Source organism: Ambystoma mexicanum, chromosome 3p (assembly GCF_040938575.1).
Source record: "Ambystoma mexicanum isolate Mex_15411 chromosome 3p, UKY_AmexF1_1, whole genome shotgun sequence".
In the NCBI taxonomy this organism is placed as follows: domain Eukaryota; kingdom Metazoa; phylum Chordata; class Amphibia; order Caudata; family Ambystomatidae; genus Ambystoma; species Ambystoma mexicanum.
The window spans coordinates 567,686,870-567,705,235 of record NC_090925.1 but is presented as its reverse complement, the minus strand read 5'-3'; the positions used below and the strand labels follow the sequence as shown (position 1 = coordinate 567,705,235).

General features: G+C 48.4%; 1 protein-coding gene across 2 annotated transcripts in view; it reads left to right on the top strand.

The window, feature by feature from the left end:
• The window catches only part of EYA2 (EYA transcriptional coactivator and phosphatase 2), a 319,923-nt gene that overhangs the window by 47,052 nt on the left and 254,505 nt on the right, over positions 1-18,366 (top strand). Inside the window, exon 1 of one of the 2 annotated variants that reach the window (XM_069651299.1) lies at positions 14,495-14,628. The exons of the other annotated variant lie outside the window; for it this stretch is intronic. The gene's annotated coding sequence lies outside the window, so the exon portion shown is untranslated. Of the gene's footprint in view, positions 1-14,494; positions 14,629-18,366 lie in introns of those variants that run through there. 2 annotated transcript variants of the gene reach the window in all.

Sequence of the window (18,366 nt, the reverse complement as noted above, 5' to 3'; positions counted from 1 at the left end):
GACTTGAGTGTCAAAATATCTGCCTCGCTTTGATGGAGACCCAAGTCAGTGCCGTATGTCAACAGGGATATTTCCATCTGAAACTCCTTCGGAGGGTTCTCCCTTTTATTCCGGTTGAGCTTTGTGCCCCGGTTCTATCGGCCGTGGTTACATCCACTGTTAATTATTGCAATTTGCTATTTTGGGCAGAGCCAGCATACCTTCTGCAGTGCCTCCAAGTTCTTCAGAACTCTGCAGCTCGCCTAGCTAATTCTACGCCCACTGTGCCCTTATCTCGCCAGTATCACGCCAGCTCCACTAGCTGTCCATTAGTCTGCGTATTCAATTCATCCATTATGTACCAGGCCAGGCACTCCGGACCTAGGATGCTTGTCTGGTTTTAGTCCCTAGACTTAAGTTCTGCCGGATTGGTGGCCGAGCATTCTCTTTTGCGGCTTTGTCCCTTTGGAACTCCTTGCGCCATGCCTTGCAGTGCTTGTCTGATCATCTCTCCTTTAGTCGTGCTTTACAAATGCACCTGTTTTAATTGTTTTGCACATCTGTTCTGTTGAGCAGCGCCAAGATGCCTTTTCGGCGAATGTTGCACTATATAAATAACCTTAACATAATATAACATCCTCCTCCCCGGGAACAATGAGAACACTCCACAACCACATCCACTGTCACCAAATCCATCTTTAGGGGAAAAATGCTTTCAATGTTGTGGCTATGGTTCAGGAGCAACATGCACTGATCCCGAGATGAAAGGGGAACCATATAAGCCTTAAAAATTGACTTTTCAAACACTCTTTCCTAAGCAAGAGACACTTGCTGTTTTCTCTGAAGGCACCTTTTCTGGCAGTTATAATCTGATAGCATTAAAATGACCTGCAATGAAAGCACTTATTGAATGTAACAACCGGAGCCCATTCCTTTAATGAAGGAAATGTCCTTTGGAGTAACACCTCAAGTGGGGATCGGAAATCCTATTGGCTATGGATTAAGTAAAATGCCCTTGCTGTACCTCAAGAGCCAGTAGGCAGCATTCTACACTCTGATAGCCCACAACACAGTGAAAATCTCCACAGGGTTCTTGTGCCAGAGTACCTCAGCGCCTATTGCATTTCTTTCTTTTAATCTTTGAGCTACAGCACAAGATTACAGAATCACTCACCCTGTTTCCTCATTTCTGATTATATGAACCGATTACAGGGGAACAACCAGACTTCCATGCATTCTATCTGTATTCTTTAAGTGGAAAAGTAACTATGATAACTGTGACGATTCATGGGATCGCTAGTCACTTCTCCCCAGAGGGGAGCCCTTCCCTATGTGGTTAGGAAGGTGATGCCACTACCCAATAGTCCCCCTAGGGGTGGTAAAAAGCAGGAGGTCCTCATAGGGAGAGGCTCCCGTCATGGGGATGAGGACTCCCGTACCATGAAAGACCTCCCTAAACCCTTGTTCCCACAAGCTTTGGCCCTGTTGACTCCTTCTCGATCCCAACCTGAAACTACCACTGTGTGTTATTGTGAAGTCTCTACTATTGCATCTGCAAGACCAGATAGGACTGAGATGAAGAAGAACAACAGTAGAAAGGATTAGCCAAGAACTGTGAAGAGGTGGCCATTAGGAGGCATAAAGATAATTTCAAAGGCTTTATCAACAAACACTAACGCTCCGCTGGGGCGGGCCCAGCTGTATAAAGTAAAGACCAAGGAAGCACTAAGGGTAATCAGGAATAGCAGCAAGAGAAGCTGGCGTACGTCCTGCAGGGTCTGGGAAATTCAAACCCATGCTGTCAGAGGCATCGAGAGACAGTCGGCCTCTGAAGAACAGGCTGAAAGGAATTATGCGAGCAGGAGGGAATCCAACTCACTGCAGCAGTGGACCATAAAACATGCCGAGAACACCACAGCAACAGCTCTGCTGAGCCACACAGACCAGAGAGGAGGAAAGACGTGCTTTGTTTCTTGGTTTATTTGTTAGTGGTAGGGATAGAGCAGTTGGTCTGGACAGAGGACGGTACATTGGTTTTTTACTTGCATCCTGACGAGCACCCGAGGTATTCTGGGTTGACGTAGGGAAAGCCACTCTAGAAATAGGGAAATAATAGGTTATTTTCTGTATTTTAATAAAGGTCTATAGCCAAAATTATACCATCTTGTCAGTCTACTTACTCCATCACACCACATATCAGACAATAAACATTAATCTCCAAAGCCAAGGGACGCAAGTGAGATTCACAAATACCTAAGGTTACCCTGTGCTAGGGATCCTTGGCACAGTGCAACCATCTACTGGTTGCAGGCGTAGGCTAGCCATAAACCATATTCAGTGACAGTGCTTCACCAAAGCCTCTAAACCTTGTGCCTTGGTGCCTCTGGTCTTCGTCCGTCCTCTGGTTGGACCCCTGACTCCTTTGTTACAAGGCTGAGGTCTGTCACTAAAGGGAAAGACATGGTCTTTGCTCCACTTTATAGTAACCTCAAGCAGTGTTTACGAGCTCTTGACAACACCTTCAGTACCCTAGTAATGTGTTGCATGTAGGAGTTGAGGCAAGGGGAGGCACATGTATGAAGTTCTAAACAGGACTGCACTATCCTGCCCGGAAGCTGGTGGTGTCGCAGGCGGCTCATGATAGCATCACTAACTGTGCCTCGCGTGCTGCTCAGACACAGCATGGCTGAAACATGGCAGTCTCTCTTCCTCCCTCAAGTGCCTCTCACAATGTTTGCTTTCAAGGGTTTGCGTCCCTTTAGATGGATCGGGGAAGCATCATATAATAAATGACTTGCCCTTTGGTCGACTAGGTTTTTTTTTCTGTATCTGGGCCTATGTCCAATGATGTTGCTGTCACATTACAAGTAATTAATGGATCATTTCTTTGGCTAGCCTTGGTTCATAACTCACATGCCAGTGATTTCTGGCATTTTAAGTTTGCCTTCGCATATTTTGAAAGCGGTGTGCTTTCGAGTGCGGGCTTTCCAAAACCTGGCTAGTTTAACAGCCTCATTTGGGACGCAAGGGGGATTTAAAATGTACTGTTTTTAACATTTTTTGCTAAGTTTATGCTTAGAGTGCAAAAAAAAAAATCCAAACTCATAACAAATGAAGGAACCCGTTGAAATGTAAAGGTTAAGAGTCCTGTCTACTTCCTTGCGCGTGCTCCCTCCAGCAGGGCCTCGCGTCCCTCCCGGAGGGGAAATATTCTGACACTTCACTTCCTGACGGCCGCTTCCTGAAATGTTTCATTTTGGCACATAGAGGCCCCTCCCCGAATAACACGCTCTTTATTCGGCCCCACTGGAGGAAAGCAGGCAGCCCTTGATGCCAACGCATTCAAAGTAGGGAAGCTGCCGGGGTCGGTCCTCTGGGTGAAGAGGAGGTGACTGACCTACAAGGAGCAGAGCCCCGAGGAGGCTCTCCGGAGCCTATTGGAAGAAAACCCACATGCGGCATTTCAACGTGGTTCATAGCCAACATTCAAGCCGCATGCGTTCCTCCTCCATCTATATTTAAAAGAAAAAATATATATATATATATGTATATTCCTCCCACACCTCGCTCATGTAACTGAAGCCCTCTGTTTCCACCATCTGGATTTTAAATGCGCTATATCCTTCAAGGACCGAAAGCCCTGCTAATTCCACACATCTGATGTTGATTTATAGAATATTGGAAAGTCCAGATCAAATTGTTTTACCGGTCAGATAATAATTGTTTTCTCTCATACATAAGGAATGCACTCAACCTAAGAGCTACACTGCTGTACTGCATTAGAGATGTTTAGATAATTAACCTTATTAGAACCTATGCCGGTCTAGGTGGATAACAAGCGCACGGTCTATCCAACATGTGACGCAAGAGCGATGACAGGCGGGACAGCTTGCGAAATGAGGTTCTTCGATTCTTTGCAAGTTTGAATCACACAGCCGGGGCTACTCAGTCCTTCATCCTTCTGAGGTTGATAAATTGAGCAATGATGTCACCAGTTTATTACAGCGCTTCGAAGCGAGAGCAACCTGCTATGAAGCCTTACATAAGAATACACATTATTATTATTTGATCGTCCAGTTTGATGACAGGAATGTGAAAGATTGTTCTCTCAATTATGAAGGCAAGAAAGTCGTGCAGTAAACACAAACGAAAATAAGATCCTATAGAAGAAAATAAGCCTACCACTCTCCCTAGAAATGGCTGCTACCGAGGAGCTAGCTGGAGTGAATTATGATGCCCGATGCCGCGTTACCACTTATCAGTAAAAAAATAAGCATTAGAAAAAAGGCCAGGAGCTTTTGGCTGCCATATGTCAAGTGCAGCCTCAAATGCCCCGAAAAACACCAGGCCATGACTACAGGACAACAATAACGCTTCCACCATTACCAATGATAACAATCACTAAAGTGCGTGTGTAACACTAAACATGCACACATTTCAAACAAACAAGTAATAGCAAAAAAAAGCACTGTTTGGTCAATTATGGGAATCTAGGACTATTTAAATTTAATTGGGTGCAGAGGCGAGCAATTGCAACTAAGGCACAACCATGATGCTCTTCAGCAAACCACAATGCCAGAAATATACCCAAGTATGGAATAATGGAAAGTACATTCATTCACAATTGTCATTTACAACTATCCATACCAGTTGCTTTTGCTCCGTTGGGTGTCGCTTAAACGACATGCTTTGGATGCATGTGAAGTCTGCCCGCCAGAATCATGTCAGATGCAAACAGCTGGATTCCTGGAGGTTTCAGTGACCTGGTGCATGTTCCATTCAGTTTCGCGACAAGTTGCTTTGTTCCTTGTGGCAATATAGTTGATTCTGATGGTGCTGGTGTTGCTCCAGTGGGTGTGCATACCTAACAGGCAATAGGAAGACAATTGCGTTCTGTGTAGTGTGCAGGCGTGTGCAGCAACAACTCGCCACCTAGGGCCGATCGACTTCAGAGTAGGATTCAAGATGCTTGAACAAGTGTAAAAGAGGTGTTGGTGCGCCTGTGATGTTCATCACAGTGCACCATGTGTTCAGAGTTTGGTATGAAGCGGTTCATATTCATCGCTACCTGTTGATCATATGTAGCGAGCTGCCTATTGAATTACCGTTCCTTGTAGTGCGATAAAAGGAGGCCCACGGGTATTGCTGCAAGGAGGCAATGCGCACACGTGGCTAAACTGCTAGCTGTGGACCCTATGCTCTTGAATTTGAATCCCTGCTTCCAGCCCCCACTCAGCCCAACTGTGCGATCCTTGGCAAATCATTTCATCTGCCTGTGGCTCGTTTCTTCAGCAACTAAAAGTGGGAGCAGTTAGAAATAGGCAAAACGGCAGCTTAGCACGGTCATTAAAAACGAGACATTTGCCATTTTAGTGCTTCATTGCAACCACAATTTAGTCTCAGGAGGTGATTCACATAATTACCCTTAACCAACATTATTTTTGTTACGTGTGTCTCCCCCTCCCCTTGTGTTTAATAAACGCTTCTTCCTTGTAATTATTTTTCTTTTTGATAGTGAGAGAAGCCACCTACCCTTTATCGTTATACTTTTTCTGCTCTCACCCCCCTCACCCCACACACATATACACACTTTCACGTATACCGGTTTTCATCTCTGGACTCTGTCGCTGCACTTGTCTCATCCCACTGCATTCATCTCCATACCAGGAGCCCAAGTGCGCTCCCAGTGAGCCAGAAGGGGCAGGAGTGGGCTTGTCCCACTGTTCGGCGGTGCACAGAAAGAGCGCCACGGGACCCCATCCACTGTCTTCTTTCAGTGTCGTCGAGGGTATGTGAGTGGCTTCTATGTTGTGCCACTGATCGTGCAAGGGGTTTATGGGAGCACTCTTTGCCTGTAATAAGTTAATACAATGGAGATGTTGTTAATGCGGCTCTGGAAGATAAAGATAAAGCCAGAAACGGAAGCATTAGGATTAGAGTGACATTCCACGATGAGAAGGCCAGAGGTGGAAGCAGGGCTCGTGGGTGTTTTGGGACCGGCAGCGTTAGAGTGACATTCCACGATGAGAAGGCCAGAGGTGTAAGCATGGCTCGTGGGTGTTTTGAGACCGGCAGCATTAGAGTGACATTCCACGATGAGATGACCAGAGGTGGAAGCAGGGCTCGTGGGTGTTTTGAGACCGGCAGCGTTAGAGTGACATTCCACGATGAGAAGGCCAGAGGTGGAAGCAGGGCTCGTGGGTGTTTTGAGACCGGCAGCATTAGAGTGACATTCCACGATGAGATGACCAGAGGTGGAAGCAGGGCTCGTGGGTGTTTTGAGACTGGCAGCGTTAGAGTGACATTCCACGATGAGAAGGCCAGAGGTGGAAGCAGGGCTCGTGGGTGTTTTGAGACCGGCAGCATTAGAGTGACATTCCACGATGAGAAGGCCAGAGGTGTAAGCATGGCTCGTGGGTGTTTTGAGACCGGCAGCATTAGAGTGACATTCCACGATGAGAAGGCCAGAGGTGTAAGCATGGCTCGTCAGTGTTTTGAGACCGGCAGCGTTAGAGTGACATTCCACGATGAGAAGGCCAAAGGTGTAAGCAGGGCTCGTCAGTGTTTTGAGACCGGCAGCGTTAGAGTGACATTCCACGATGAGACGGCCAGAGGTGTAAGCAGGGCTCGTCAGTGTTTTGAGACCGGCAGCGTTAGACTGACATTCCACGATGAGATGACCAGAGGTGGAAGCAGGGCTCGTGGGTGTTTTGAGACCGGCAGCGTTAGAGTGACATTCCACGATGAGAAGGCCAGAGGTGGAAGCAGGGCTCGTGGGTGTTTTGAGACCGGCAGCATTAGAGTGACATTCCACGATGAGAAGGCCAGAGGTGTAAGCATGGCTCGTGGGTGTTTTGAGACCGGCAGCGTTAGAGTGACATTCCACGATGAGAAGGCCAGAGGTGGAAGCAGGGCTCGTGGGTGTTTTGGGACCGGCAGCGTTAGAGTGACATTCCACGATGAGAAGGCCAGAGGTGTAAGCATGGCTCGTGGGTGTTTTGAGACCGGCAGCATTAGAGTGACATTCCACGATGAGAAGGCCAGAGGTGTAAGCAGGGCTCGTGGGTGTTTTGAGACCGGCAGCATTAGAGTGACATTCCACGATGAGAAGGCCAGAGGTGTAAGCATGGCTCGTGGGTGTTTTGAGACCGGCAGCGTTAGAGTGACATTCCACGATGAGAAGGCCAGAGGTGTAAGCAGGGCTCGTGGGTGTTTTGAGACCGGCAGCATTAGAGTGACATTCCACGATGAGAAGGCCAGAGGTGTAAGCAGGGCTCGTGGGTGTTTTGAGACCGGCAGCGTTAGAGTGACATTCCACGATGAGAAGGCCAGAGGTGGAAGCAGGGCTCGTGGGTCTTTTGGGACCGGCAGCGTTAGAGTGACATTCCACGATGAGAAGGCCAGAGGTGTAAGCATGGCTCGTGGGTGTTTTGAGACCGGCAGCATTAGAGTGACATTCCACGATGAGAAGGCCAGAGGTGTAAGCAGGGCTCGTGGGTGTTTTGAGACCGGCAGCGTTAGAGTGACATTCCACGATGAGAAGGCCAGAGGTGTAAGCATGGCTCGTGGGTGTTTTGAGACCGGCAGCGTTAGAGTGACATTTCACGATGAGAAGGCCAGAGGTGTAAGCAGGGCTCGTGGGTGTTTTGAGACCGGCAGCATTAGAGTGACATTCCACGATGAGAAGGCCAGAGGTGTAAGCAGGGCTCGTGGGTGTTTTGAGACCGGCAGCATTAAAGTGACATTCCACGATGAGAAGGCCAGAGGTGTAAGCAGGGCTCGTGGGTGTTTTGAGACCGGCAGCGTTAGAGTGACATTCCACGATGAGAAGGCCAGAGGTGGAAGCAGGGCTCGTGGGTGTTTTGGGACCGGCAGCGTTAGAGTGACATTCCACGATGAGAAGACCAGAGGTGGAAGCAGGGCTCGTGGGTGTTTTGAGACCGGCAGCATTAGAGTGACATTCCACGATGAGAAGGCCAGAGGTGTAAGCAGGGCTCGTGGGTGTTTTGAGACCGGCAGCATTAGAGTGACATTCCACAATGAGACGGCCAGAGGTGTAAGCAGGGCTCGTGGGTGTTTTGAGACCGGCAGCATTAGAGTGACATTCCACGATGAGAAGGCCAGAGGTGTAAGCAGGGCTCGTGGGTGTTTTGAGACCGGCAGCATTAGAGTGACATTCCACGATGAGAAGGCCAGAGGTGTAAGCAGGGCTCGTGGGTGTTTTGAGACCGGCAGCATTAGAGTGACATTCCACGATGAGAAGGCCAGAGGTGTAAGCAGGGCTCGTGGGTGTTTTGGGACCGGCAGCGTTAGAGTGACATTCCACGATGAGAAGACCAGAGGTGGAAGCAGGGCTCGTGGGTGTTTTGAGACCGGCAGCATTAGAGTGACATTCCACGATCAGAAGGCCAGAGGTGTAAGCAGGGCTCGTGGGTGTTTTGAGACCGGCAGCATTAGAGTGACATTCCACGATGAGAAGGCCAGTGGTGGAAGCAGGGCTCGTGGGTGTTTTGAGACCGGCAGCATTAGAGTGACATTCCACGATGAGATGACCAGAGGTGTACGCAGGGCTCGTGGGTGTTTTGAGACCAGCAGCATTAGAGTGACATTCCACGATGAGAAGGCCAGAGGTGTAAGCAGGGCTCGTCAGTGTTTTGAGACCGGCAGAATTAGAGTGACATTCCACGATGAGAAGACAAGAGGTGGAAGCAGGGCTCGTCAGTGTTTTGAGACCGGCAGCATTAGAGTGACATTCCACGATGAGAAGGCCAGAGGTGGAAGCAGGGCTCGTCAGTGTTTTGAGACCGGCAGCATTAGAGTGACATTCCACGATGAGAAGGCCAGAGGTGGAAGCAGGGCTCGTCAGTGTTTTGAGACCGGCAGCATTAGAGTGACATTCCACGATGAGAAGGCCAGAGGTGGAAGCAGGGCTCGTGGGTGTTTTGAGACCGGCAGCATTAGAGTGACATTCCACGATGAGATGACCAGAGGTGTAAGCAGGGCTCGTTGGTGTTTTGAGACCGGCAGCATTAGAGTGACATTCCACGATGAGAAGGCCAGAGGTGTAAGCAGGGCTCGTGGGTGTTTTGAGACCGGCAGCGTTAGAGTGACATTCCACGATGAGAAGGCCAGAGGTGTAAGCATGGCTCGTCGGTGTTTTGAGACCGGCAGCGTTAGAGTGACATTCCACGATGAGAAGGCCAGAGGTGGAAGCAGGGCTCGTGGGTGTTTTGGGACAGGCAGCGTTAGAGTGACATTCCACGATGAGAAGACCAGAGGTGGAAGCAGTGCTCGTGGGTGTTTTGAGACCGGCAGCATTAGAGTGACATTCCACGATGAGAAGGCCAGAGGTGTAAGCAGGGCTCGTGGGTGTTTTGAGACCGGCAGCATTAGAGTGACATTCCACGATGAGAAGGCCAGAGGTGTAAGCAGGGCTCGTCAGTGTTTTGAGACCGGCAGCATTAGAGTGACATTCCACGATGAGAAGGCCAGAGGTGGAAGCAGGGCTCGTCAGTGTTTTGAGACCGGCAGCATTAGAGTGACATTCCACGATGAGAAGGCCAGAGGTGGAAGCAGGGCTCGTCAGTGTTTTGAGACCGGCAGCATTAGAGTGACATTCCACGATGAGAAGGCCAGAGGTGGAAGCAGGGCTCGTCAGTGTTTTGAGACCGGCAGCATTAGAGTGACATTCCACGATGAGAAGGCCAGAGGTGGAAGCAGGGCTCGTCAGTGTTTTGAGACCGGCAGCATTAGAGTGACATTCCACGATGAGAAGGCCAGAGGTGTAAGCATGGCTCGTGGGTGTTTTGAGACCAGCAGCATTAGAGTGACATTCCACGATGAGAAGGCCAGAGGTGGAAGCAGGGCTCGTGGGTGTTTTGAGACCGGCAGCATTAGAGTGACATTCCACAATGAGATGACCAGAGGTGTAAGCAGGGCTCGTCAGTGTTTTGAGACCGGCAGCATTAGAGTGACATTCCACGATGAGAAGGCCAGAGGTGTAAGCAGGGCTCGTGGGTGTTTTGAGACCGGCAGCATTAGAGTGACATTCCACGATGAGAAGGCCAGAGGTGTAAGCATGGCTCGTCAGTGTTTTGAGACCGGCAGCATTAGAGTGACATTCCACGATGAGAAGGCCAAAGGTGTAAGCAGGGCTCGTCAGTGTTTTGAGACCGGCAGCGTTAGAGTGACATTCCACGATGAGACGGCCAGAGGTGTAAGCAGGGCTCGTCAGTGTTTTGAGACCGGCAGCGTTAGACTGACGGTCCAGGATGAGAAGGCCAGAGGTGTAAGCAGGGCTCGTCAGTGTTTTGAGACCGGCAGCATTAGACTGACGGTCCAGGATGAGAAGACCAGAGGTGGAAGCAGGGCTCGTGGGTGTTTTGAGACCGGCAGCATTAGAGTGACATTCCACGATGAGAAGGCCAGAGGTGTAAGCAGGGCTCGTCAGTGTTTTGAGACCGGCAGCATTAGAGTGACATTCCACGATGAGAAGGCCAGAGGTGTAAGCAGGGCTCGTCAGTGTTTTGAGACCGGCAGCATTAGAGTGACATTCCACGATGAGAAGGCCAGAGGTGTAAGCAGGGCTCGTCGGTGTTTTGAGACCGGCAGCATTAGAGTGACATTCCACGATGAGAAGGCCAGAGGTGTAAGCAGGGCTCGTGGGTGTTTTGAGACCGGCAGCGTTAGAGTGACATTCCACGATGAGAAGGCCAGAGGTGTAAGCATGGCTCATGGGTGTTTTGAGACCAGCAGCGTTAGAGTGACATTCCACGATGAGATGACCAGAGGTGTAAGCATGGCTTGTCAGTGTTTTGAGACCGGCAGCGTTAGACTGACGGTCCAGGATGAGAAGACCAGAGGTGGAAGCAGGGCTCGTGGGTGTTTCGAGACCAGCAGCATTAGACTGACGGTCCAGGATGAGAAGACCAGAGGTGGAAGCAGGGCTTGTGGGTGTTTTGGGACAGCCAGCGTTAGACTGACGGTCCAGGATGAGAAGACCAGAGGTGGAAGCATGGCTCGTGGGTGTTTTGAGACAGGCAGCGTTAGACTGACGGTCCAGGATGAGATGACCAGAGGTGTAAGCATGGCTTGTCGGTGTTTTGAGACAGGCAGCGTTAGACTGACGGTCCAGGATGAGAAGACCAGAGGTGGAAGCAGGGCTCGTGGGTGTTTTGAGACAGGCAGCGTTAGAGGGACGTTCCAGGATGAGAAGACCAGAGGTGGAAGCAGGGCTCGTGGGTGTTTTGAGACAGGCAGCGTTAGAGGGACGTTCCAGGATGAGAAGACCAGAGGTGGAAGCAGGGCTCGTGGGTGTTTTGAGACAGGCAGCGTTAGAGGGACGTTCCAGGATAAGAAGACCAGAGGTGGAAGCAGGGCTTGTGGATGTTTTCAGAACAGCAGCATTAAATGGATGTTCCAGGGTGACAAGACCAGAGGTGGGAGAGTGGCTTGTTGGTGTTTTTAGACAGCAGTACCAAATTGACTGTCCAGGATGAGAAGAACAGAGGTGGAAGAATGGCTTGTGGATGTTTTGAGACCGGCAGCATTAGAGAGACATTCCTGGAGTAGAGAATATATAATTGATAAGCACCATGCCTGGAGAGGCTGTTTATAATTGTATGGCAGCTAGTGAGTGACAGGCATTTGTATGTGTTGAATGACTGCAATTGGTGGTCTGTACCCCTAAGCCCTTCTGTTTACCCTCCTGTGTTTTCCTCCCTATCTTTTACTCCTCCCCTCTCTCATCTGTCTTTTTTTAGTCTGGCCACTGTATCGCAACATTCTGTAGTTGATACGTCAATCAATAGATAGATGACCTACAAGTTGCATATGTTCTCGTTCATTACTTTTGACTGAACCACTTTCAGACGCACTGTTTGGGATATAGTATATTTAAAACATCAGTGTTGCTCTGTGACGTAGGTGCACTACGGTGCCAGAATGTGCATAAAATAAGGAAATAATAGAGAAACTGTTACATGCATATACATACCTCACTTCATAGCGCCTAGACGCCCCAGGGTTAAGCACGCTCCTAGAAATATAAAATAAATAAACATACACATGGTCTCCTAAATGTGTGTTCTAGGAGGACACAGTAATTCACAGAGGAGGCATGTGCTATAAACAGCACAAGACAACACGTGGGCTGCTTTAAAAACAGGCCCACTTCGCATAAACAAAGTGAGCTTAGGTACATTTTTCTATATAACATAAAATTAGTATGAGGATTCTTCTTTTGAAGTATTTAATAGGTGCCTTGAAATTTGTTAGATGTTAAAGTCATAGAAAGCCAGTGTTGTGTTTTTAGAAGGTGTACTTGTCTAAACTAATGGCCACAGACTGATGTTTTGGTTCCCTGACATTTTTCAGGATCCTGCAGACCCAGAACTATACACTATGGAAAAGTGGCATATTGCAGCCCCTTGCTGACTTTGTAATGCAAGGCAAGGTTGGGGAGGTCAAAGAGGGGTGCACCCAAATTGGCAAACAAAGTGCTGTGTTCTTGCAGGTTTCATGTATCTGGACAGGTGGGCCTGGGCCACAGCTGAATCCCTTTCCCCAGGCAAAGTACCTATAGCCTAGCCAGTATCCCACAGACCCAGAATGAGGTACAGAGGCTTTGCAGTGCTACTTCAAGTGGCTTGGCAGGTCAGGGGCGTGGCCTAAAGTGGCCACTGGACCTGAGATGAAGTAAAGTGGTCACTGGGCCTCTGGCTAGCCAAAGTGACCACTGGACCTGACCACAGGCCATGTTCAGTGGCCCACAGATTTGCAATGAGGGTAAAGTGGCCACTGGGAGCGGCTCGGCAAGGCCTAAAGCCAGCCATTTCTTATAGTTACTGTACATATGGTACTGTATATCAATAAAAACAACTTTGAAAGTTAGTGAAAAATCATTAGTTAAAAGGGATGATATGGTTAATTTGTCAGGAAAAAACCCACCATAAAATGTAGTGAAAAAGTCTCTTAAAGGAACATTATGGCTGCAAAACAAGAAAACAAAACCCAAACAATTCACCAGTCCTGGTGTCTATAGCAAACACAACAGCAGCACAACCATTGAAAATCACCCATAACTCTGCCACAAGCATGCACTGCTCAGGACACCACGTGCGCACAACCATAAATACCAGCAATCTACACATGAAACCAACAGACACCCCCCAACACAACAAACAGCCACACAGAAAATATCCCAGGCATTGGAGGTTGACCGCATGGATAAAACAAATCTACCATCTGCAAGCCAACACACACAGACGCCAGTTTCTCCTGGTTCTGGACCTATGCTATCACTCTACCCTCACTAACCCACCCCGTCCTCTGTTCTTGCAGAGCCACTTGAGCACCTGGAGACTGCCACTGGGTGGTAGAGGCGCGCGGTATAAATCAACATAACATGTCAGTAATAAAACTTGGAAGCGGTCTTAAACAACGAGAAAGACATAATTAAATAAAAAAGAAAAAGTCGTATTTGTTTATGCATAGATATAAAAATATATTGTACAAAAATATTGTTAAACTGCACGTTTTTAATCCGGTCCCACCAGGCTTCTTTTGTACTCGGAACAACGAGCAGTAATGCTGAAAGTATCGGTGACGACTCAAATGCTGGTTCAATTAAGTCTTTATATCAATTCATTTATTCTAATGTGTTGCTGGTCCATTAGATGTATAGCTACATTCACAAGGAAACAATTGCCCTGAAAACCTATATCTATATCTATGGGGACAGACAAATATCATGAACTCTTGGTATTGCACAGATATAATAAATATCTCTTCATAAACTAATGACTGTGAACTGGCAAAGCATGTTTACATGAAAAGCGTCAGGGGGAGGGAGCCCTTCTTCCCAGGCGACCCCATAAGTTAAAGCGCACCCACAACTCTGCCAGAAGACTCAGAGGTGACAGCATTTAACTGCATTCTGATTTCTACAGGCTAACGGTATACATATCTAAAAAGTCGTGAGGTAAAGTCTTGAAAGCATAACGAAACACCATGTGTTGAAACAGTATAATATACGTAGCGCTGCACCTTGAAGCTGTTTACAAGTTTAAACCATTTGCACAGGCCCAGCTGCCCCGATTAAACGGCCCGCTGTGAAACCATATTGCATGTTAGGAAGGCATCATTTTGGGCAAAGATCATTTCAAGCCACCCAACTACGGCAGTGGCCATTGACTGCATCATTGTGGCTACCCAAAGCCCGGCTCTACCTTGAAAACTGATCGGCCAGAAACCTGAGCAGCCGAAACAAAACGTCCCTGCCCGGTGCGCGTCCCCGGCCTATCTGCCGCTCTAATCTCCCTCGCCCGTTAATTGCGGGAAGGTTTGGGAGGTCCGTCTCCCAGCTGTTGCCTCCCGTAATGAATGACCTCCAGTGGCTCAGCTGCGCGCTGTGGCCGGGGGAGTGCGCGCCCGGGGAGGGGTGAGGCGGCGGCGCGGAGAGATGGGCAGTCCGACAGGGCGAGGGGAAGAAGGGGCGCTCAGTTCCCGAGAAACAGGACACCGAGCCGGCGGCCCGAGCCCTCGCTCGCTACCTCGCGCGTGAGAAAGCTGCCCGCCGAGAGCCGCCCGATTGTCCAGGGGCAGCAGGAGAGGGAGCCGCGCTTCTCGGCCGCCTGATTGACACACAAGGTAAGGCGGCTCCACAGGCAGTTTCTGGGGTCCCGGCACCTCTGGCTCTGCCCTTCGACGGAAGCGCCCCGTGGCCGGAGCAAAGCCCTGAGCACCTTCTAAAACGGAGCGAAACTGTTTTAGGCTGGGTCCGCGGATCTTGCTAGATCCAGATTCAAACCTGTTGTAAAAACTTCACATTTTTTCATGACAGTGTGGCTGCTTGAGTTTTCGTGTAACGTTTTGCAGAAAATTGGTCTTTTTTTCGACCGACGTTTTCTTACAGATATTGAAAAGTTGGTTTTGAGATCTTAAACATGCGCTAGTTTATAATAATCCTGTTTACATAGTTCAACCAAAAATACATTGTGCACAAAATGTATTCTTTGTTATTTGTATAGGTTGTCTGTTGCATTAGACAGTATTTCAGTGTAGCTTTTTAGATTTTTAAAAATGCACCTGTTTACAGTTTGTCAGCGACATATTTAACGTAACGTTTTGAAATAACCGTCCTTTCCTTTTTGCCATGGTTCATTTTAGAACTACGGTTTGAGCAGTGTTTTTAATCCGATTTGATGCGTCACCTAAGTCACTTTAGAGCAGCCGCAGCGTCCTCCTCGCCCTCCCTCACACACTGGGAAAATCTCCGCCTGTACCTATGGGGGTCGGGGGAGGGGGGGCTTCGCTGTAACTTGATTAAATTAAATAATTGCGTTGAATGAAGGGAATGGCAATGTTCTGGATGCTTGAGCAGCACCTGAGTTGGCGCGGATGCCCACACACGCAGAGGGGGCGGGGGGGGGGGGCAGGCTGGGTGGGGATTGTCAGCAAGGCGAGTCAGAGGTCCCCAGCAAGCACGGCCTGCCAGCCAGACGCCTCTGCTGCTGAGGACAGGTGACTATTCACGTGAGTATGGAAGCTTCTTGGTGACCTTTTTCATAACTTGGCACAATACCAAATCCACACTTTAGCTGGTTTCTGAGCACTATGATTTCCTGGCAGATTTAAGACCCAGTGAAGTGCTAATAGAAATGGCTATTTGCAGTGGAGTAACTTTGCTGAAAATGTTGGGGGTGGGGAGCATGACAGCTGAAGAAAAGGTGCCCAAGTCAAATGAATGGGGACAAAATGGTGTGCCATAAAAGTTGGAGGGGACAAACACCCCTGCCCCCCCCCCCCTAAAATTACACCCATGGCTATATGCACATCAATACGGTCTGGCGGTGTTGTTCTGCTCATTGGAATGCATTGGATTGCTCTCGAGGAGCTGAAGGGTTTTGCAGACTGCCCAGCTTCGAACCACAGACCTGCGGGTCTGTGAGCAGAGGCACAGCTCACTGAGCTACTTTTACAGCTTCTGGCTTAACGAGCACTCCAGATGTGCCCCTGTGGGCCGGGAAATGTTGGACCAGAGCTGGTTTTTAAGATCCGTCACGTTGCATTCTGGTTCATGTAGTCCGTATTTAGACTTGGGAGAAGTACAGCGTGAGACCTCTGTGAGATGAAGTGTGTGTGTGCTGTCAGGACCTCGCAATTTCACGACGTGGGGATGATAAGATATGAAAGGTTGCCTCGTGGGCCCTAAATTAGGCTGTGAAGGTGGTGTCACTGAAGTATCACAAATATGCAACGCCCGCATCGTTGCCGTTCTGCTATTAGCGGGACACTGCTGTTGTTATTTCCTATAAAACAGCGATCTTTATGTCTGCAGGAAACTGCCTATGTTGCAATGTTCTTGTCCCAGGCTCCTGCGCCTAGTACGCATCCTCGCGGCGGTGGACCTAATATTGTGTAAATGAGTACACTGTAGGGGTGTGTCTAGCAACTCTTGCTGGACTGAAATATCAAATGGACATCCCTGCAACAAAAATGTGGTCCACATGCGCAAAGTGCAAGTCACGAATTTATGGAGTAGAAATCGGAGTAGTATTTGGGATGCATTCTTTGGGAAAGTTTTGGGAAATAGTGTTTTGTAATGCACATTGGGACTGTACTAGTGAAATAAAAGGAACAGACTGCACTGATATCCAACTGGCCCACGCTACCAGCCGACACTCGCCCGTCGTGCTAATTCTTTTAATTTGCTATTTAATGTAATGTTAATGCGCTTTTGTTCTGCACCCAATCACCACTGTACTAGTTTCAGAGCACCTGGGCTTGCCCTCGGAGGGGCGCACTGTGCACCTGCCACTGGCACAAAGACCTTCGTTTCTAAAGGAAAGAAAAGAGGATGAGAGTGAGGGGAGTAGAAGGAGGCAGGCAGGGATGCAGTGGGGGAAGAATGTGTTGTGTTGTAGCATGCATGCATGTTAGTCCTGTTGGGTGGACCATAGTTCTCCACAAGAGAGCAGAACACTCTGGTTTACGGTGTTGTGATAATTGGGTTGGGCTTCCAAGGCAGGTTTGGAGAATTGTAATTAGGTACCCACTGCAATGCTGAACAGATCTGGGGCTCGAGAGTGTGCTGGGGGAATTCTTGAGGGTGGGTGGCTTTTTTCTGGCCCAGCCATCTCTATATATTTTGTACCCCAGGTCAAACTGCAGATTGTGAATTCTGGTAATGCCAGGACTGAGGCAAGAGTGGCTTGATCAAGAATAGGCTGTGTATAAAGGTGAACTTTGTTGTAATCAGAAGGTAACGGAAGGGAGTGCTCTAACACATATGGTCAAATTGATGTCAAAAAAGTTATTAAGAGATTGTTCCATGTCATGTCGTGCTACACTTTATTTTAGCACAAGACATTGTGCTGCCTTTCTTGGGGTGGACTGTAGAAGCAGCACTACACTCCCATCTACAGTGTGAACATATACCTTGAGCTCCGTGTGCAGGCCTTGATCAGTCAGGCCTTGCTTGTTTGGGCTGCCGACTGCACTGATCATGCAGCCCTGCTGGTGTGAGTTAACCCTTAAACTCAGGGTAGCCATAGTATTCACAACAGCACTTTTCAGTGCCCGTTGGTCACTCTTGCTAGATTCTGTTCTGCTTCATTTAACTCGAACCCCTTGTGTTGGGTTCCTAGCCAGCACACACATTTGATGTCCAGCGTCAGTTTTTAGGACCATGCCATAAATCCGCCATAAGGAAAATGTGGGCACTACAAAGTTGGGAAGCTGTGTAATTCCCACTTGTGCATTCTAGCAGGGGTGACAATCTTCATGGAGGCTCCAGTCACATAGGGTTCACGGTCATCTATCAACTTTATACATCCTAGCAATACAGTCCTGTACGGCAACTCTAGAAGGATATGTGTTGCTTTTTGGTGTAATCCTGGAACCCAGGGCAGACCATTCATGCCTTCCTTTAGAGAATCTACATTATGAATCACCCAGAAGGTTGGAAGGTTATGGTGGAGTTCTTGTATCGTCCCCATCACCTTGTGCAGTCTTCTGCAGCCTTTGGCTCTTCAGATGTTTTTTACAACTCTCATCAGCTCTAGCCAGCATAATCAATAGTGGGGAATCATGGGGGTCATAGTTAAAAACAATAGCAGAGCCGCAAATTACAGACACCTCCTGGTGAGCTGCATCGGTGTATAAAGGTAGTCTGAAGCGTTCACTGGTATACAAATAATCACTATTTGTGTTAAAATATAGATGCAATGTAGCTGCTAAGTCCATCATTTCTTTTATTAGTCTACATACATAAATATTCCTGTATACATTTTAGAAAACAAAAAAATTCTCGAATCATGATCTGAGTATGCACTGAGTTGAAAATTATTTTTTTAAACTTTCGTGTGACTATAGCTTATCATTTAA